This window comes from Camelus bactrianus, chromosome 1, assembly GCF_048773025.1.
Source record: "Camelus bactrianus isolate YW-2024 breed Bactrian camel chromosome 1, ASM4877302v1, whole genome shotgun sequence".
Taxonomy (NCBI): Eukaryota; Metazoa; Chordata; class Mammalia; order Artiodactyla; family Camelidae; genus Camelus; species Camelus bactrianus.
The window spans coordinates 82,341,645-82,363,673 of record NC_133539.1 but is presented as its reverse complement, the minus strand read 5'-3'; the positions used below and the strand labels follow the sequence as shown (position 1 = coordinate 82,363,673).

The 22,029-nt window shown below is 40.4% G+C and overlaps 1 protein-coding gene across 2 annotated transcripts in view; it reads left to right on the top strand.

Annotated features, from left to right (window-relative positions):
* Nucleotides 1–22,029, top strand: part of GPR160 (G protein-coupled receptor 160) — a 36,748-nt gene that overhangs the window by 667 nt on the left and 14,052 nt on the right. Inside the window, exon 2 of one of the 2 annotated variants that reach the window (XM_045514580.2) lies at nucleotides 283–407. The gene's annotated coding sequence lies outside the window, so the exon portion shown is untranslated. The other variant, XM_045514583.2, reaches the window with a different exon arrangement.

Sequence of the window (22,029 nt, the reverse complement as noted above, 5' to 3'; positions counted from 1 at the left end):
ACACCGAGGTGGGCGTAGTCAGACACACACGCTCGTGTATTCGTTGGGGCGGACTTTGCGTCCCCTCTCCTGGCCCTCGGGCGTTGGGGACCGTGACCCCGCGCGCGCCGGGCACTGGGATTAAGCCTGAGAGTTTTTCAGGGCTGTTTGTTCTCGGAGACTGTGGCGTTCTGGTTCGTTTCTCAGTGACCAGCCTGGGTGGCTCAAAATTCCTTGTAAATTACCTGGGACCGCCCTCCGGAATTTGTTGGCTCAGCGAAGTGCCTTTTCTCACCTGGGCAGGTGACTTCGGGATGTAGCCTGCCCTTCCCGGCATTCCGAAGGCGACCTCGAGGACCCCGCCTGCAGAATAAGGTCCAGCTGGGAGGAAACTTGCTTGCTTCGCCCCTCCTTGTGCAAATGACTCGGTAAGTGGGACGAGGGTGTTGCTTAAACCCCAGGGATAAACCCACTCAGATCAGAATTGCAAAGGACAGGTGAAAGTGTTTGGATCTCAGAATTGCTGATTGCTTCAGGTCAGATTATTTCGCTTGTGCTTTTCTGGTTTTCTTTAAGCTGCTTTAATTGTAAAACGATTAATTCACATATACATTATTTACATATTTTTTGGACAGCCTCTAAGACTGGAGTTTCTTTGTGGTATCTCTAGAATAGAATTATTGAGAACTGCAGGTGAGGACCAGCATGGCTTCTATGAGAATCACAAGGACGGGGAACCTGTGGTTTAGAAACTATTTAAGAGACATAAGGCGACAATATGATGCGTAAACCTTGGTTGGATCCTGATTTGATGAAAAAAGTTTTAAAAAATTGTGCTGGTAGAGGATATCTACTGGTTATTTGATAGTATTAAGAATATTAGTTTTGTTTAGTTACTTTTGGTAACATGATTTTTTTTAACCTTTATCTTTTAGAAATACATACTAAATTTGAAATATAGGTTGGGGATTTGCTTCAAAATAATCCAGTTTTGGGGAGGGCTGCTAGTGGAGAAGTCAGAGGGGACAAGCTGAAGGGAGATTGGCTGTGAGTTGTTCCTGATTGAAGCTGGATGAAGGAAGGGTAGGGGGTATGGACTGCCTTGTACTATTGACTCGACTTTTGTATGTTTGGCATTTTCCTTTAAAAGTAACGCCACCACCTTTTTGCAGAAGATAGATTTGGAAGGTCACACAAGTGAGTCTAGATTCAAAGCCTGCCACAGACCCTCACTCTTTGTTAATTAGGCGTAAAGACCGCTTCTCTAGACTCGTAACAAGTCTTCTTTTTCTCCTTCCTTGGGGGGTGCCGCTTTATTTTGTTCCAAAGGCATAGAGCGTTTGCTGAGTGTGACAGAGCTGAGAGGATCAAGTTGATGCAGGTGGATGCTGGGTCAGCTTTTTTGTTTTCATCAAAGGGTATTAGCAAGCCTGGAGATTGAGTTATCTCCAAACGGATAGGTTGTGTAAAATGTGTTAGCAGTTTTTCTGAACTGCCCCAATCCTTTCCAAGTTATGCTCATCAAAAACCAGAGTTCAGAGAAATGAACGCTCCCATACACACTTAGGAAGTGGAAGCACTGTATACATCAATAAAAAGTCTATGTTATGAAAACAAATCGTAAGGTGAATGGAGATCTACTTATTACCTGAAAGAGATCTTTTCTGTGTGTGGCCTTTTTCATATCCTTACCTTGTTTGCTTCGGGCATCGTGACACGTAAATATTTAGCAAAGAACTGACTTCTAAAATTTCTGCACATTCTTTTTCAAGAACCCTGCTCTCAAGAGGAGAGATGTGGGAAGTAATATCTATATGTTTATCCAACTTGCTTATTTCCCCCGCTCTGGATTTATCATGTAATTCCTACTCATTCTGTTGTGCCTGATTAGTAATTTGGAAAAGTGATGATCGTATGAGGGAGCTATTAAAGTTCAATAGAGGGAGGAAGGGAAGGCATATCCTGAATGATAAACCCACATTTCTTTGTAACTTCTGTAGAACTGATTTTAATGCCTCTTTGCTTTTAAGAGAAAACAAGCCAAGTAAATTGTATCTGTGAGAGCTGAAAGTTGAAGTGTTAGCTGAAACCCCTCAGCCTAGACCTTGCCCGTGTAGGTTTGCTAGAATAAAAGTTGTAAAGATGCTTTAAGTCAGATTCCATTGAGGAGCTACCAGAGCACATCCCGGTTTCCTCACTGTGCGTGGGGAAATGAGAGAACCAACAACAATCCCCTTACAGTTGGAAAATTTCACAGTAAATTCATGTTGGCACTTAAGGGAAATTGTTCTGCTTGTGGCTTAGTTTTCTCCATGTGAATAAAAGAAATAAGCCACTGTTCAGTGACTTCATTTTCTACCTCAGTTCTCTAAAACAAGAGCATGGAGAGAGAAAAGAAACTTGCCAGGCTCTTAAGTGACCAGGCAGTGACCTTCTGTTTGCTCTCCTCTGTGAGAGGATGGTGGAATTGGACTCTAGAGAGCTGACTGCTAATAGCCATTTTAAGGAATTACCACAAATGTGACACCACCTTCTCCCCACATCACGTTATGAAAGGGTATAAACACATTAGAAAAGCAAATTACAGGCAGCTTTGCTGGCCTGGAAGTGAGAGGAAAGGGTGTTGGCAGTCCAGTCAATACTCCACTCCTCATTTGTTAGCACTCTGCTCTCATCTCCATCACTTCGTCCCATCCTGTGCAGTGGAGCCGCAGTGCTGGAGGCTTATTTTAGTTTTTAACAGATGAGAACATTGAAATCTAAAGAAGGTAAGCCTTCTCAGGTTGTTTCTTTAGAGATATGGGGGAAGGAAATGTCACATTCTTGAAGAGTGCAAGTAGCCTTCACACACATGTTTTTAATTCTCACAAAGTTCTCTGAGTGAAGTGTTATCAGCCCATTTTGCAGGTGAAATTGTTAAGCTAAGAGAGGTTAGTAGTTCACTTGAGGTCTGGCAGCTGGTAAAGCAGAGCCAGGATTCAGATTCAGGATCTGTTGGATCTTAGTGTTTACATTCTTTCCAGCCTCTGTGCTGTTCCAAACTCTAGCAGACAGCAGGGCTACCGTCAGCAGGAGTTGGTTAGTTCATCTAGGCAACCTATCTTTCTGCCACACTCAACTGCGCGGGTTACAGTCTGGGGGCCTGCACCACATCCAACCAACAGGTCGGCACAGAGTTTACAAACAAAACCAAACTGACCCAACATTAAAAACTGGGAGATATCAAATATTCTGCCCTGAAGAATTCCCGAAAACAAGTACCAGAGCAGCCTTATCTCCAGGGAAGGGTAATGTCTTCCTGTTCCCCCTGGTCTCCACCACTCCCTACCGTGTCCCCCATCCTTGAGGCAGGGGACCATCGCACTTGCATTGTTGTTTTTAACAGTAAGAGGTCTTTCTCTGTGTGTATCTCCCCAAAATGGGATTACAAAAGAGAGGTTGAGGGCTCTTGTCCCAAGAAAAATGGGAAAGAGCATATTCCTCAGAGAGAATGAAGATGCTCGTGTTTACTCTGCAGAGCTTCTATGACAGAAGATACAAGGTATGTCATTTTTCTCTCACCCTGTCTGCTTTTCTCATTTATGTAGAAGTTATAGTTTACTACCCCTGCAGTACCACAAAAATGGAGTGCTTGTGTGGGCACCCGCAGCAGAGAAAAGGAGTGCCGCGCAGATCCCAACACTGGCTCTTTGTGAGTGGGACCGTGGTCTTGTGTCCCCTGGGGGTTCCCAGAGTGTCCTGTGGGGATGGGGCACCAAGAAGCCATTTCTCTTTAAGCAGCCTGACACTGGGGTCCAGATGGCTCCTGAGCTTGTGGGCTGGCTCTCTGTAGCTGCTCTGAGGGGAACCCAGAAGGTACTACCCTCTCACTCCTCTGCCCACCCCTCCCGCTAGTGACACATCTGTCCTACATGCGGCTGAGGCCAAGCCCTGTGGGAAAGCCCTGCAGGCGTGAGGAGTGGGTGTGCCCTCGTCCAGCCTTTGAGAGGCTTCTGTTGTACAAGTCCAAGGGTGGCCTAGTTTCCTTATCTTGAAACTTTTGCCTAAGGGTTGTGGGACAGATGCTGTCACCTCTCCCTATAATCTGGAGTTTTGTTATAGTGGAAGCTTCTGTTTAGATCTTTGTTTCCTTTCCCTGAATTTTGAGTGTTCACAGCAGTTGGGGGGGGGGGTAAGGTGGAGGACGGGAAGAGGAAATACGGATGGAGCCTTGTAGAGTGGCTTTGCGGAGATATCAGGTGCTGTTTTGAGGGCTCTGTCACTAGAACTGCCCGTGTAGGTGTGCATGCACCCCTGCGTGAGAAGGGAAATGGGCCAAGGGCGATCCTGCAGGTGGACTGCCTTATTGGGTTGAAAGTCCATTTAGAGGCTGAGGTGTTTGGTAACCGCCAGGCCAGCAGGTTGATTGGATCCTTTTAGGAGCGCCCTGGGATTCAGGTGTGCAGGTGGTGATCCTCAGGGAGGTGATTACTATCTCCGTGTCAAACCGGCAGCCGGCCAGGAAAGGGCCCCAAGTGTGGCCGCTGATTTCTGTCTGGTTCTCCCACCACCTGGCTACTGTGTGACCTTGGCCAAGTTTTTTTTAAACCAGTCTCCCGTGTAAAGTGGAAGTGTTAATGATCCCCATCTGCTAGGGCAGTGAGGATTCGATGGCACGTGGGATGCCAGGCGTGGAATAAGGCTTCACCGCAGGCTAGCAATTGCTCATGTTGAGCCCCGCCTCCTTCACTTTTGCCTTTATTTGGGAGGGCTTCCCCAGGATTTAGAAAGCAGGCTGCAGGGGAGAAATGCCTTCCAGCTCTGACCTCTGTTTTCAGAGGGAGCCGGGGCTGCCTCGTGGCCTTAGGGAAATGTTCTCCGTGACAAAAGTCAGCAGAGGATTTGGTGGAGCCGCAGCTTTGAAACTGATGCAGAGAATGGGGCCCGAGCCCGGGGCTTTGGCTCTGTTGTTTGGGGATTAAATCCTCTCTGACTCTGGAAAGGAGCTGGATCCCCGGCGGCCTCCCCTCCGGGTGGAAGAGCTGGAACGGTGGGACGGCGCCTTTGCACCGCGGGCGGGGCTCTCGGCCAACTGCGCCCTCGGAGCATCTGGTACCTCTTGGATCAGCTGGGGATGCGCACTCCTGGTAGGATTGTCGCGAGGGGCTGACAGGAGTGTTGAGAAATCCTGACCCAGGCCCAGCAGAGTACTACGTCTGGCTTGCCCTTCAGTGGTGAAATCATAGACCAGGTACACTGGCAGGTTTACTTTTAACTTGGAGAGGTAATACAGATGCTGTTAACTCGTATTTACGAAGCACTTTTGGAGTCTTAAAAGGGCTATCTAATTTGATCTTTAACCGGTGGTATGGGGTTGTTGGCATTTGTTTTGACTGCCTTTTGCTCTCTGTCAGGAGAGGTGCCCAAGTGAACTGACGTTCAAGCCAGAAGTGAGCCCAGCAGTGGGACGTGGGAATGGGCTGTTCGCTTTACTTTATCAGAGGAGGTAGCAGGAGTTTGTGTTCTTTATGCCCTTTAGGAATCATAGGGAGCCCTGTCATCCTGGGGAGGGAAAGGGAGAGATTGAGAGCCAAGGTGTTCCCCGGGAAGCTGAAAGCATCCCCATGTCCAGGGAGGCCAAATGGACGGGTAGCCAGCCCCCCGCCCCCGAAGTCCCCTGCAAGCAGCCGAGGCAGAGTCCCCCTGTTGACAGCTCCTGCCCAGACCCGTTCGTGGAAGTGCCAGCGGGGCCCAGGGAGGAGGAGAGGCTGTTGGATTCCCTCCTCCTCCTGCCCAGGTCCAGGCCCCTTCATGGAGCCACGGCCTTTCTCCTCCTTTCCTTCCCCCTCCTCCTCTTCTGGCCAGGAGTTCCAGTGAGGTACTGAACACCCTCCGCCGCCCTCGCCCCCAGCTACCAGGCCGCAAAGCCTGCCCCCTTCCGACCGCCCTCGAGGGCCTTTCCCTCCACTGCCTCCGCTATTTCCCGTTGGAACCCTTGCCCCGCTGCCCCTAATCCCGCACAGGCGCCTTCCCTCCCACCTTCCGTTTATTCTGCAAGTTGAAGGGAAAAAAACCATCTGTGACCCCACTATCCAAGGATCCAAAGACATTAGCCTTTTGGCACATTTCCTTCCGGTTTTGTTTGCTTTTGCCTTTGCTTTTTCTAAATTTAATAAATTTTAACATTTTATAAACATTCAATTCATGTTAGCATTTTCACTGGGTTGTCATACTGTGATTAACAGTTATCATAGCATTTTTCCATGTCTTTACAAATATCCTTTGTAATAATTGCATGCTCTTTCAGTCTTTTTTAGCCATTCTCTTGATACTAAAGAACCAGGCGATTGCTCATTTTTTGATATTGTGATTCACTCCAAATTGAATGTACGTCAACCTTTGATTCTGTGATATAATATATTTGCTTTCCACCCCTAGTTCCTGGTACAGAGCTCCCAATGACAGGAGCATCTGTTGTTACACATAATAAGCCCCTTTCAACCTTACCTGAGTTATGCTAATAAAGTGATTCTTGGAGACTGGGGTTGGTTACCAGAGGAACCAACCACATGATCAGAGGGTGTAACTTTTAGCCCCCACCTCCCTACCAGAAGGGAAGAGGGGCTTGAGATTGAATGCAATCACCAAGGACCGATGATTTAATCATTCAGGTCTCTGTAATAGAATCTCCATAAAATCCCCTAAACAAAGGAATTTGGAGAGCTTGAGTTGGCCAACACATCAAGGTGCTAGGAGGGTGGGGGGCCCAGCGAGATCCTGGAAGCTCTGTGCTCCTTCCCCATACCTTGCCCTCTGCATCTCTCCCATTTGACTCTTTTTGAGTTGCATATTTTAAAATAAATTGGTAAAAAAAAAAATTTAAAAATAAAATAAACTGTAAGTAAAGTGTTTCCCTGAGTTCTGTAAGGTGTTAAAGCAGATCATTGAACCTGAGGAGGGGGTCATGGGAATGGTTGATTTACAGCCACTTGGTGGAAGTACAGGTGACAACCTGGGACTTGAGACTGGCACCTGAAGTGGGAAGCAGTCTTGCGGAGTTGAGCCCTCAGTCCACAAGATGGAGCCGTGTGCTAACTCTTCGAAGTTCATGTCAGAATTGTGTGTGTGGAAAAACCCACACATTTGGTGTCAGAAGTGTTGTGGGTAGAGACGGTATTTTTAACCTTTGGATTTCATTTCACATTATTTGAGATAGATTCCTGTAAGAATAATTCCTGAGTCAAGGTTTTAAATAGGAAAATGTTTGCTTTATGATTACAAAAGCAGTAAATTTTCATCATGGAAAATCTGGCAAGCATAGGCGAGTATAAAAAGTAAATGCACACCCATCGTCTCACCAACCAGAGGCGGTCACTGTGAGTGTGGCTCAGATGTGTCCCAGCAGGATGTGTGGCATGCACATCCTTGATTTTCAATGTGGGACGCATGGACCAGCAGCACTGGGAGCATGTTAGAAATACAGAACCTCAGGCCCATCCCAGACATAGTTAATCAGAACCCAGCTTTTAACCGGATCCACATTCAAGCTTGAGAAGTATTGGTCTACAAGACCGTGACCTTACCAGTTACAGGTGGCATGGCATTAATGACTTCTGACCCAGGTATATACATACATTTTTTCCTGTTTACCCAATATTGGAATAATCCTGTATGCACACTGATTTTCAGCCCCCACCTTAATACCACAAGACTATCTGAGGACAAGAGCTGGCTCCTCTCAGTAGCGCTGATTCTCAGGGATCAGTAGAATCTGGGAGGCACAGGGAATTCCATTACCTCCCCTCCCCCGAAAAGCCCTGATATATACAGCTTTGACCTTGCTTCTCTCATTTAACATTATATTGTCAACATTTTCCAGTTTTTTATTTTTCTGAAAAACGGGTCTTTCATGGCTGCAGATAGTAGTTCACTTTATGACTGTCGTAATTCATTTGACTACTTCCCTATTGTCAGGATTTAAATTGTTCTGATCCATTTGGGGCAGGAGAGCATTCTGTGGGCTGTTGCAGGTATGCTGAAGTGAGCTGCTCAGGCAGTAATCACTTCCTTCAGCATTAATTATTTCCTTATGATGAATTCCTGGAGTGGAGACACTGGGTCAAAAGGCATGAACATTTTACACACTCCCTAACATGCGCCAGGATGTGGGAAGTACCTGACACCGTACCCTGCTGGGCACTGGGTAGTGTGGTCTATAGACAGATTCTCTGGGGAGCAGCAATCATGCCTTTTTCCTCATCACGTGTCAAGGCCTGACTTAGAGCAGATTCTAAAGTATGATTCCCAGGGGGGTTGCAGGGTGGGAGGGAAGTTACTGGAAGGGTGGGTGGCTGCCTGTGGTGGTGGTTGCGTTTCTTCCTTCTGCCCGGAGTCCTGAGTTTAACAGATGCCACCAGCCAGGCAGCAGCTTCCTTCAGGGTGTGTCTGCACATTTTAACTCTCCTTCCAGGACTCATCTTCCAGTGGCTGGAGGGGCAGGATGGGGAGTTAGTGGAGACCTGAAATGACCTCGCTTACTAGTCCTGAGTCCGCTGGGCCTGACTGGCACCAAACTTGTTTTGCTTCCTAAGTCTGGAACTGCCAGACAGTTTTTATTACAGTCTTTCTATTTAAGTATCCAGTGATATTTCTCCAAAAAAATTTTTTTCAGAAAAACCTGTGTATTCATTACCCATGATCTTCACTGCCCTTGCAGATCCGAGGGACTGAGAATTCTATGGTCCTTGATCTAAGGATTGGAGAAATCAATGACTTAAAATGAATTCAGATGAGATTGGGTGGCGGTCTCATCCTCCCAGACTTCAGACTATACTACAAAGTGACAGTAATCAAAACAGCATGTTACTGGCACAAAAACAGACAGATTAATGGAATGAAATAGAGAGCCCAGAAATAAACCCATATGCCTATTAATCTATGACACAGGAGGCAAGAATAACACAATAGAGAAAAAACTCTCTTAAACAGGTGGTGCTGGGAAAACTGGACAGTTATATGTAAAAGAAAGAGATTAGAACATTCTTTTTTTAATTGAAGTAAAGTCAGTTTACACTGTTGTGTCAACTTTTGGTGTAAAGCATGTTTCAATCATACACACACATATATATAATTTTATATATATATATATATATATATACATATATATATATATATATATATATATATATATATATATATATATTCCTTTTCATATTCTTTTTCATTATAGGTTACTACAAGATATTGAATATAGTTGCCCATGCTATGCAGTAAAAACTTGTTGTTTGTTTATCTGTTTTATATATAGTAGTTGGTATCTGCAAATCTCCAACTCCCATTTTATCCCTTCCACCTTCTTTTCCCCCCTGGTAACCATGAGTTTGTTTTCTATGTCTGTGAATCTATTTCTGTTTTGTAAATAAATTCATTTGTGTGTTTTTGGTTTTGTTTTTAAGATTCCACACATGATATTTTTCTTTCTCTTTCTGGCTTACTTCACTTAGAATGATGATCTCCAGGTCCATCCATGTTGCTGAAAATGGCATTATTTTATTATTTTTAATGGCTGAGTAGTATTCCATTGTAGAAATATACCACATCTTCTTTATCCAGTCATCTGTCAATGAATGTTTAGGTTGTTTTCATGTTTTGGCTATTGTATAATGCTGCTATGAACCATTGGTGTGCATGTATGTTTTCAAATTAGAGTTCTGTCCCAATATATGCCCAGGAGTGGGATTGCTGGATCATATTGTAAGTATTTTTTAATTTTTAAAATTGGGGGGGGGGAGATAATTAGTTTGTTTTTTTTGTTTTTTTTACTTATTTTTAATGGAAGTGCTGGGGGTTGAACCCAAGACCTTGTGCATGCTAGGCACACAGTCTACTACTGAACTATACCCTCCCCCTGGTAATTCTATTTTTAGTTTTTTGAGGAATCTCCATACTGTTTTCCATAATGGCCTCATCAAACTACATTCCCACCAACAGTGTAGGAGGATTCTCCACATCCTCTTTAGCATTTATCATTTGTGGACTTTTTAATGGTGGCCATTCTGACTGGTATGAGGTGATACTTCATTATAGTTTAGATTTGCATTTCTCTGATAATTAGTGATACTAAGCATTTTTTTCATGTGCCTTCTGGCCATTTGTATGTGTTCACTGGAGAATTGCTTGTTTAGGTCTTCTACCCATATTTGGATTGGATTTTTTGTTTGTTTGTTTGTTTTTTGTTATTAGATTGTATGAGCTGTTTATATATTCTGAAAATTAAACCCTTGTCAATCACATCATTTGCAAATATTTTCTCCCATTCCATAGGCTGCCTTTTGTTTTGCTTATGGTTGCCTTTGCTTGCAAAAGCTTATAAGTTTAATTAGGTCCCATTTGTTTATTTTTGCTTTTATTTCTGTTGCCTGGGTGGACTGCCCTAGGAGAAATTGCTAAGATTTGTCAGAAAATCTTTTGCCTGTTTTCTTCTAGGAGGCTTATTGTGTCTTGTCTTATGCATTAGTCTTTAGGCCATTTTGAGTTTATTTTTGTGTATAGTGTGAGGGAGTGGTCTAACTTCATTCATTTACATGTGACTGTTCAGTTTTCCCAACACCACTTGCTGAAGACACTGTCTTTTCTCCATTGCATATTCTTATCTCCTTTGTTGAAGTTTAGTTGGCCATAAGTGTGTGGGTTTATTTCTGGGCTCTATTTCTGTTCCATTGATCCATATGTCTTTCTGCCAATACCATGCTGTTTTGATGACTGTAGCTCTGTAGTATTGTCTGAAGTCTGGGAGGGTTATTCTTTCAGCTTTGTTCTTTTTCTTCAGTATTGCTTTGACAATTCTGTGTCTTTGGGGATTCCATATAAATTTTAGGGTTATTTGTTCTAGTTCTGTGAAAAATGTTCTGGGTAATTTGATAGGGTTTGCATTAAATCTGTAGGTTGCTTTGGGTAGTATGGCCATTTTAAGAATATTGATTCTTCCATTCCAAGAGCATAGGATATCTTTCCATTTCTTTAAATCATCTTTAATTTCCTTAATCGATGTTTTGCGGTTCTTCATGTATAAGTCTTTCACCTCCCTGGTCATATTTACTCCTCAGTATTTTTTTTTTTTTTTTTGATGTGACTTTAAAAGGGATTGTTTCTTTCCTTTCCTTTCCTGTTATTTCATTGTTAGTATAAAGAAATGCAGCTGATTTCTGTATGTTAATCTTGTATCCTGCTACCTTGCTGAATTTTTTTTTTATCAGCTATAGTAGTTTTTGTGTGGAGCCTTTAGGGTTTTCTATATATAGTATCATGTCATCCGCATATTGTGACAATTTTGTCTCTTCTCTTCCAATTTGGATCCCTTTTATTTATTTTTCTTGTCTGATTGCTATGGCTAGGACTTCCAATGCTATGTTGAATATTTGTGAGAGTGGGTAGAACATTCTTACACAAAATGCACACACCATATACAAAAATAAACTTAAAATTGATTAGAGACCTAAATGTAAGACCTGAAACCATAAAATACCTAGAACATAGGCAGAACACCCTTTGACATAAATTGTAGAAATATTTTTTGGATCAAAGCAAAGATAAACAAATGGGACCTAATTAAACTTAAAGCTTTTGCACAATAAAGGAAACCATCAACAAAACAAAAAGCAACCTGTGGCATGGAGAAAATATTTGCAAATGGTAATACAACAAGGTGTTACTATCCAAAATATATAACAACTCATGTAATTGAATATCAAAAAAATACAACCCAATCAAAAAATGGGCAGAAGACTTGAACAGACATTTTTCCAAAGAAGACATACGGATGATTAACAGGCACATGAAAAGATGCTCAACATCGCTAATTTTTACAGAAATGCAAATCAAAGCAACAGTGAGCTATCACCTCAGACCTGTCAGAATAACTATCATCCAGAAGTCTACAAATAACAAATGTTGATGAGGATATAGAGAAGAGAGAACCCTGGTACACTCTTGGTGTAAGAGAAAACTGGTGCACCCACTATGGAAAGCAGTGCCAGAAGTTCCTTAAAAAGCTAAAAATAGAACTACCATATGATCCAACAATTCTACTCCTGGGTATATATACCCTCCCCAAAAAAAAGAAAGAAAAAGAAAACACTAATTTGTAAAGATACATGCACCCCAATGTTCATAACAGCACTATTTACAATAGTCAAGATATGGAAGCAACCCAAGTGTCCATCAACAGATGACTGGATAAAGACGATATGATGTGTGAGTGTGTGTGTGTACATACATGTATATGTACATGTATATGAATATACATGTACACACACATACACAACGGAATACTACTCAGCCATAAAAGAATGCTATTTACTGCAACATGGATGGACCTAGAGAGTATTATACTTAGTGAAATAAGTGAGACAAAGACAAATACTATATGATATCACTTATATGTCGAATCTAAAAAACTTAACAAATGTATATAGCAAAACAGAAACATACTCACAGATAAAACAAACTAGTGGTTACCAGTGGGGAGAGGGAAAGAGAGAGGAGCAATATAGGGGTATAGGGTTAAGAAATACAGAATACTGTATATAAAATAGATAAGCAACTAGGATATATTACATAGCACAGGGAATTATAGCCATTATCTTATAATAACTTTTAATGGAGTATAGTCTAAAACTGCTGAATTACTGCTGTACACCTGAAACTAATACAGTATTGCAAATCAGCTCTACTTCAATAAAAAGATAAATCAATATGAGGAGATGTGTATGTTATATTTTCCAAATCGTGAAAGAATGGAAACAGGTGAGTGTTTATGGTAGGAGAGTAAGCTGGGGAAGGTCTGGGATGCTGTTGCTGACGACTTACGGGAGAACTAGGCCTTAGTCAACTGGGCAGGCTGCCCCAGATGGTATGCAGTTGAGAAAAGGACCTCCCTCAGGTGACTGGCCTGGTTCACTTTCTCAGCAATGACCAACAAAGCCGTAGTTTTAGAAACCATGAACATCTGAACTCGAGCAGTGTCGCCATCTCTCTGGTTGTTGAGTCATCCTGGGAGCCATGTTCAGGAACTTGGGACTGTGAGTGAGGTCTCACTGAGTACAGGTTTCTAACTGGTACTTCCGGCATGCTGATTGTATGCTTAAACCCCTTCCTTTGCTTAAGAGCAAGACTGAAGTTGATGATAATCATTGAGAACTAGGACCCTGTCTCCAATTCAAATGTGCTTTGAAGATGAAACCTCTTTTACAACCGTGTTTACTAAGCAGTCATCCCGTATGTATTTGGACATTTCTGGTAGTGGTGCAAACACTGGCTCCCAAACTAACATGTCCAACTTTCAAACAACTCACCTCGTAACCCTTCAGCTATTGCTCTTATGTATCCCTTTCCCAGGTGTGTTGACTTCTTTAGGTTTATTCCTGTTTACTAATATCTCTTAAAATTTGGTGGCAAGAACTGACTAATACAAGATGTGGAACTTCTTTCTTAATTCTGAACATTGTACTTACATTAATTATCTGTTCCTACCAAAATGAAGAGATGAATATACATGCAGAATTTCCAGTAAATAAGAAGATACAGTCACATTGGAAGGGAGGGATATGTGAAAATATATAGTAACAGAATATTAATTTACGAGCAAACCTAGGGCTTTGGGTAAAAATGAATGGTAGCTGTATGGAAAACTGAATCATATCAGTGTAACCTAATTTTTTCAAGAATGTTGTCAGGATCTGGAGGAAACAGGGCACATATATCGTGACTTTCTCATGCTGTTGATGTAATTATGCATAACGTAATCCTCAGCAACCCAGGGAAACATAGTTTAGCTTATATGATACCACAGTTGGATGGTGGAAAGGTCGGAGACATCAAGGACGTGGTGCTGGTGTGGGATAGCTCTTATAAGAGGTCCATCTGGGACCCAGTTCTATTAAATCAACTTTATTCTGTGACTAGTGATGTATTGTGTATATTATTGTTTGTGTGCCAGAAATGCTGGAAAGAGAAGTCAAAATGACCTGGACAAACTGGGTGGTTACATACTGGACAGTGTGAAATGAAGGCTAATTAATTTTGTAAGTAGGAAGTTCAAATTGGAGAATGATTGGTTTTCTGCCTGTTCCTGGCAGAAAAAGCCCCTGGGCCATGGTGAATCACAGGGTAGCTGAGCCATCAGTAATTATAATACGAGTTTATGTAGAGTACCACCCTTCAGAAGTCAGTGCTCTGGTTAAGAATCCTTCAGTGAGGCTGAGAGCAGGCAAAATATGCAATGAAGGCTTAGGGTGGATAAAAATTCTGAAATAGAAGCAGGGACCTTTGCAGCAAGATGGAAGGGATATGAAAAAGAAGCAGTTAGAAGTATTTTAGGGGTAGGATGGGTTAAAATGCTATAAAAAGATTAAAAATGCAGTGGCTCAGGTCCAGTACAGGTTTATTTCTCTCATGTAACAGTCCTGGGTGGGTATTTCGGGTCATCTGGTGGCCCTGCACCCTCTGCTGCCTTCACCATGTGTCCTTCAGAGTTGCTCTGGTTGCCCATAGTAAGGGGGAATGAGCTCAGCCCAGAATGGTTAATATCACATCTGCTCACATCCCCTCGGCCAGAAATCAGTCCTGTGGCCACACCTACCTACGAGGGTCAGCTGTGTGCTTCAGAAAAAGGAGGCGGCGCAAATTTTGAGAATGACTGTTTCTGCCATACCTCTAAGAAACAGTAGTGAAATTGACGACAGATTTCTTAGCAACAATGGAGTTTAGAACATAAGAGAGTACATACCTTCAACTTATTTAATACTAGTTAAACTGTCATTCAGGAATGAAGGTCAGCAGTCCCTAAGGAGGAGAATTGGGCAGAACTGTATCTAACAGAAGTACATACGCACTCACCCTGTGACCCAGCGGTCCCACTCCTGATAGTTATTCCAGAGGAAACACCTGCACAAATCACTTTTGTAGAAAATGTTTAGGAACTACAAACTAGAAACGAGTGATAGGACGGGTGGATATGGGTAATAAAAATGGAAATAGAATTTTCCTGAGTATACCTTTTTAAGTAGTTTTGATTTTGAATCATGTAAATATCTTATTCAATTACTTAAAATTAAATAAAAATGGAAACAAAGCAAATTCTGTCATTGAATATACAAAGAGCAACTAATAATCAAAAACAATACCATATGATATCACTTATATGCAGAATATAAAAAAAACTAACTTATTTACAAAATAGAAACAGACTCACAGACAGAGAAAACAAACTTAGGGTTACCAGGTGGGAAAGAGGGTGGGAAGGGATAAATTGGGAGTTCAAGATTTGCAGATACTAATATACTTAAAATAGATAAACAGCAAGCTTATACTGTATAGCACAGGGGACCAAATTCAATATCTTATAGTAACTTAGAATGAAATGAAAAAAAAATAGGAAAATGAATATATATATGTTCCTATATGACTGAAGCATTGTGCTGTACACCAGAAATTGACACATTGTAAACTGACTATACTTTAATAAAAATATTTTTTAAAAACAGTATATCAAATTGATTACATAACCATAAAGAGGAAAAAGAACTAATTCAGGTAACTTTTTAACACAATACTCAGACTCTATACCCATAGTAGGGATATAGTCAAGGGGAAAAGGTGTGGGAAAAAAGTTACACTTTATTTACATGGTTAATTGTTGGCAATGGTATCAGTGTAGTAACTTGGAAACTATTTAGTAAGTATTGTAGTTAGACCAAATAGGTCAACATCCTAATGTAACTGGGAACCAGCTTCTCACTATGGGAGAAGAGAAATAAAAATACATACTGAGATGAGGTGAGGAAGAATCCTGTGTTGTTAGCTTTGAATTGGAGGTTATCAGTATTGGCTCTTGATTTAAAAAAAAGAAAAACATTCTAGCCCTGCCCACTAAAAGGGCCTAGACACAGACACCCCAGTAGTAACGGGCACACTCTGTGCCCAGGTTTTGCTTCTTAAACGCTTTTTTTTTTTTTTTTTTTTTTTTTAACTACAAGGAACTAGGGTTCCTACAAAGAAGTAACTCTGGGTCTGCAGAAGTACAAGATGCCAGAAAGTAAACAAGTGGCTTATGACTGACTGGACATGTCAAGAGGACAGAGTTCCAGGCTGAAGGAACTCTGATAGGATGAATGTGGGAAAATTCAGCTATTCAGAGGAACAGTGGTGGCAGTGGATTATAGCATACTGAATAAAAACAAACCCATGAATCCCTAATACATTTTGAGGGAAAAAAAATTGTCAGCTGGTAAAAACAGAATGAATCATTGAATTATAAAAAAACACTAAGTTGCAGTTTCCATTATGATGATTGATTCAGGCCATGGATACTGAAACTATTCGTTGAGACTTTGCTGGGGAGCAGCATCGTCTGGCAGCCTCAAGGTATGACCCTAGAGATTGCTTACTGATTACAAAAGGGAGAAGGCACCCCTACAATAGAGAAATGTGGCACCCACCTCCTTAATCAAGATGATTGGCCTAGAGTCTGCAAAAATGTCAGTATCATGAAGGATCAAAAAGAACAAATGGCAGGGAACTATTCTAAATTAAAGTAGAATGAAATGATGTGACAAGTGAAAGTAATGTGTTATCCTTGATTGGATCTCAGATTTTTTTTTTAAGCTACAAAGGACAATATTAGGACAATTGGGGAGATTTTAATATGAACTGTGTATTAGATAGTATTATTATGTTACTAATTAATTTCCTGAGTAAAATAATGGTATTGTAGTTATTTAGAAAAATAGCTATCCAGTCATAAAATCAAAAATCATTGTAGGAAAAATGAGAAAATATAGGGCTAACCTGTATAGGAATAACCTAGGAAAACCATTTTTAAAATTTGGTATATTTTCATCCAGTCTACATATTTTAAACAAAATTGAATTGTACTGTACATGTTTTTTTATATTGCTTCTTTCTGTTCCATATTATTGACAGTTCTCCATTGTATTAAATAGTTCTCAAAGACATTATTTTAAGTGGTTATATAATATCTCTGTAGGTTTTCTTAATTTTGAATGTATTTTTTTGAGCTTTATTACCATATTTCATCCAGTCTAACCTTCCATCAGTTGTAAGACGTCATTATTTTATATATCACTAAAAAGGGAAATATCCTGCCAAATTATGATGCAGTATTTTTTTTACTTAGAATGGTTATCTTTATTGAAAGAGCTCCTTTAGACTTATTTAGCCAGTTTTTTTTGTCATACCTTTTTTGTATATGCATAATTAGAAAGGTATAAAGAAGTAAATTGGTTAAGGTCTTCCTTGAACTTCACGTTGAATGTCCAGCTTTTCTGAATTACATGTCAGTTTAGCCTTCAGAATCTGTTTTTCCCCACAGTATCACCCTCTGTGCTATGAAAAGCATTGGGTGGTACAGCATTTAGGAGTGCTCCACTCTTTGAATTTTACACCTTAAATGGATGAACTGTATGGTATGTGAATTATATCCCAGTAAAGCTGTTTAAAACAAAAAGTTCCATTATTAGGTCTGGGATTTTCTTCCAAGCCAAAAATTCTGATGCTTCCTGATCTTACCAGAAGGTGTCAATAGAAATTTTCAAACAGCAACCAAGGACTCTTCAAGTGGTCTTTAAATGGTAGTTGACCAAAACATATCTGCACAGTCAAGCCACCAGGAAAAACCACTGAGTTCACTCCCACATGGGCAGTGATAAGCCGTATCTGGCTAACAGTGATTGTATGATGCCATCAGCATCCTGACTGAAGAGACATACCAAATGTTGGGGAGCAGTGTGTCCTAAAGTGTTGAAATACAGACTCTTGTTTTAAAATAAAATTTAAAAAAATTTTTATTTAAATATAATTTTAATTTTTCCTAAGTAACAAAGGTAGACAACTCAAGGGATTATCTAGTTGGGTCACAAGGGTTATTCCAGGAGGGGGAAAAATTTTTTTTCTACCTACTCCCCACAGGCAACTTCAGCTCTTTGAGCTGATGGATTTACCTCTATCTCTGGTAACAGGCTTCTAATAACGGTTTTCACTTTAATCCTCACCTGTCAACTTCCTAAAAGGAAAATGATTATCTAGGTGCTTCCACCTTGATCCTTGCTGGCAAGACCCACTCCACCACCACCATACCCACGAACCCTCTCCAGACCTGGCCTATCAATGTAACTGTTACAGTTAGGCTTAGATCAGTTGCATTCACAGTGTTGTGTAATTATGACCACAAAAACTATCCACAGCTAACCAATGTCGATTATTACATTTCCTTTCTAAACAACTTTTTTGTTTTCCTTTGAGTGGTCTTTTTTCTTTTTTGTTTCTTTATATTTAATACTAATTCAGCCGCAAACTCTTCTTTATTCTGTAAATCTCTTTAAGTACACTCAGAGGTATCTGGAATTTCCGTCTCCCTGTAGAAACTTCCCCCAAAGCCATATGCGCTACTCTGATTTAGATTGTGTGCTCTGCCCCTGGGTGGACAGTCTTCTCCCACTGGGGCTCCTTCTTCCTGTCTTCTCATCCCATTTCCTGGATCCCACGTCTGTCTTTTTCTTAGTTTATTCCCTCCGTTTGATGAAACGTGCCTTCCGTTGGCTTCCTCAGACCTTTGTGTAATGCAGATATTTTTGAGATGTCACATATCTAAAAGTGGCTTTGTTTTATATCTATACTTAATTAACTTTAAATTAATTGATCTAATTTGGCTTGGTATAGAATTCTACATTGGAAATTAATTTTTCTCATTAAAGACTTAAAAGCTTTTTAAAGTAAACCAAATACTTAAATAGTTCATATAGTAAAGAGCTATACCTATTTGGAGATAACTTTTTTACTTTTTCCCTTATTCAGTGTATTTAATTTTTTGAATACTTAATACATTGACATGGTTAGGAGAATTTTAATAGTAGGAAAAGGGTATTGAAGTCTCCATCCCATGCATGACCCCACTTGCCAAGTTCCTACATGTGTAACAGTTGTTTCTAACTTCTTCAGTGTCTTTCCATGGTTTCTTTATGCATATATGGAACATTTTTGACAATGTATCTTTTTTCTCACGGCCTTTACATGAATGGTGATGTGTTCTATGCACTGTTCTGTATCTTTTTTCTTTGACAATGTGTCTCAGACATGTCCACATCAGTACTTGGAGTTTCCTCATTTTTAACAGATAACTAACTGCATAGTATTGCATTGGATGGATGTGTCATAATTTATTTCACTGTTGCCATATTGACCGATGTTTAGATTGTTTCCATTTCTTTGTTGTTATAAAGTGCCTCCATGAATAATCTTACAAATACTTCATTTTTCATGCATGCAAGTCAATCTATGGGATAAATCCTTAGGAGTGGAAGTGTTGACTCAAAGGACATATATGTAAGTTTGCGATTTTGATAGACATTGTCAAATTGCTTTTCCTGCCTCACAGATACGCTCTACTGACGAATTTGGGGGTCGCCTATCTTTTAAGAGGCAAATGTTATACGTTTAAACTTCTGGTTTTCTTTTTACGAGTGATGCTGACCATCTTCTCATATATTTAATAGCCCATTTTCCCTTTTTGTGAATTGTCTCTTCATATTTTGTTCATTTTACTGTGTTACTCTTGGGCTTTTGATCTTTTTCCTGTTTGATTTCTAAGAGGTTTTTTATAGGGAGATTAATATTTTGTACTGTTTTTTTCCCCCAGTTTGTTGTTTTCTTTTGATTTCACATATGGTTTTTATGCCAGGAAGTGCTGTTATTTGGTTGAACTTCACAGTTTCTTAGAGTTAAAGGTATCTTTGGGTTCTAGTGATGCTGAGGAGCCTGACCCCATGCTGATTATACACACACACGTATACATCAAAAATACATAGCTTAATGAATTATTGCAAGGTGGACACAGTGGTTAACTACCACTCAGAAAAAGAGCTAGACTGCTGCTCCGCAAGTCCCTTCCCCCAGATAACTTGAGTCCGAGTAATCTCTCTCTCGCATTTCTAAAAATAGTTTTACCACCCAAGTGTGTAGCCCTGGGGACTTTAGTTAAGTCTTACCCTTTCTTTAAAAAGTACTTGAAGAGGGAGGGGATAGCGCAGTGCTAGAGTGCGTGCTTAGTATGCACGAAGTTCTGGGTTCAGTCCCCAGTACTTCTGTTTAAATAAATAAATAAACCTAATTGCTTGCCCCCCCAAAAAACAAACAAAAAAATAGTTTTTAATCTCCCCCCACAAAAAGTATTTGAGGTGTCTTTTAAGTCTTTTAATCCATAGATCACTTCTCCATTCCTCTATTCAAAAACTGGACCACTGGACCTTTAGTTTTCCATGAAGACCTTTGCTGACTGCACACTCATGGTGAAACTCGTTGTGTCCTGCGCTCCTCTGTATTTATTTCCTTGTTTAAAAATAGATTTATCGGAGGGAGGGTACAGCACAGTGGTAGAGCGCATGCTTAGCATGCACAAAGTCATGGGTTCGATCCCCAGTACCTCTGTTAAATAAAAAAAAATGATAATAAATATTACTTTCCCCCTAAAATAGATAAAAAGTTTTATTGAAGTGTAGTTGACATACAGTAAACCACATATATTTAATGTGTACACTGTGATACCTTTTGCCGCATCTACACCCATGAACACACCACCACCATCACGATAGTGAATACATTTATTACCCCTAAAGTTCCTTGTGCCCCTTTGTAATTTCTCCCTCCTCTCCTCCCTATCTCCTCCACAACTAAGGATCTGCTTTCTGTCATTCTAGGTGAGTTCATATTTTCTAAGATTTTATGTAAGTGGAATCATGCAGCATTCATTGTTTTTTTGCCCAGCCCCTCTTACTCAGTGTAATAATTTTGAGGTTCTGTGTTGTTACATGTATTGATAGTCCTTCCTTTTTATTGCTGAGTAGTGTTCCATTGCATGGATATACCACTGTTTTGTTTATCCATTCACTCACTGATAGAAATCTGGATTGTTTCCAATTTGGTGTCCTCTGCATTTCTTGCAAATTGGCAATTGGATCCAGAGATTTGATCAGACTCAGATTCAGCCTGTGGGAGGCACAAAATGTCTGGTTTCTCTCCTGTTATGATGATGGCAGTAGGTGCTTAATGCCTACATCTGTTAATTCAGGAGTGGAATTCTAAGTCTACAATGTATTTTTCATTTGTAATTTGGCACACTCTTTGAAGAGATGCTTCCCCTCCTTACTGCGTGGTTACCCAGTGGTATGTCTCATATGAGGCATGGTAAGTGTTTTATTCTTTCCCTTAATTTACCTGTTTTCATTATATCCATTCCAAGTCTCTTAATTCTTTATATAAAACCTGTTTTGGGTCTTTTTTCCTCTTGGGAAACTGGTCATCTCTTTGTTATCTTTGTTTAGAAATCTCTGACATGCCTCAGTATGAGTCTGTTTTCTTCCATCAAGGTGGAAGGTTTTCAGCCTTAAAAAACCTTCAGTTCTAGACAATATTATAGCCTTTTCTTCCTTGATTTCTTTCTCTCCCGTTCTTCTTCTGTGACTCCCATTATTCAGATTTTGTACCTGCTTGATTGGTTCTCTATTTTCTTATCTTCTTGTTCTGCATTTTCTGGGAAATTTCCTGAACTTTATATTCTCACTCTTCGGTTCAGCTTAACATTTCTGCGAAAAATACTTTTATTTTGCCAGAGTGATTTCTTATTTTCTGTGTTCTTTTAAAAAGCCTCCTATTCTTGTTTCATGGATGCAGTATATTCTTCCTGAAAACAGTGGAACTTCTAAATAATGTTTTTTTCTAGCATTGTGTCTCTTCCAAGTTTTCTTTTTAATTTTTGTGGTTTTGACTTTTTATAGTAGAGATTTTCTTCCAATGTCTGGGAATCTTTGGGCATCTAGTCATACTTCTAAACAGGGTGTTATCCAGAATGTTTCATTAGGAAAGACTCAATGTCTTTAGATATTTCTTCTGGTCTGACCCCTAGAGAAGGATTTTTGGATTTCTATGTTTTGTAATAATGGTATTCCTGAAACCCAAGTGGGGAAAAGAAGGCTGGAGAGGTCTCCATTTTTAATATGTGAG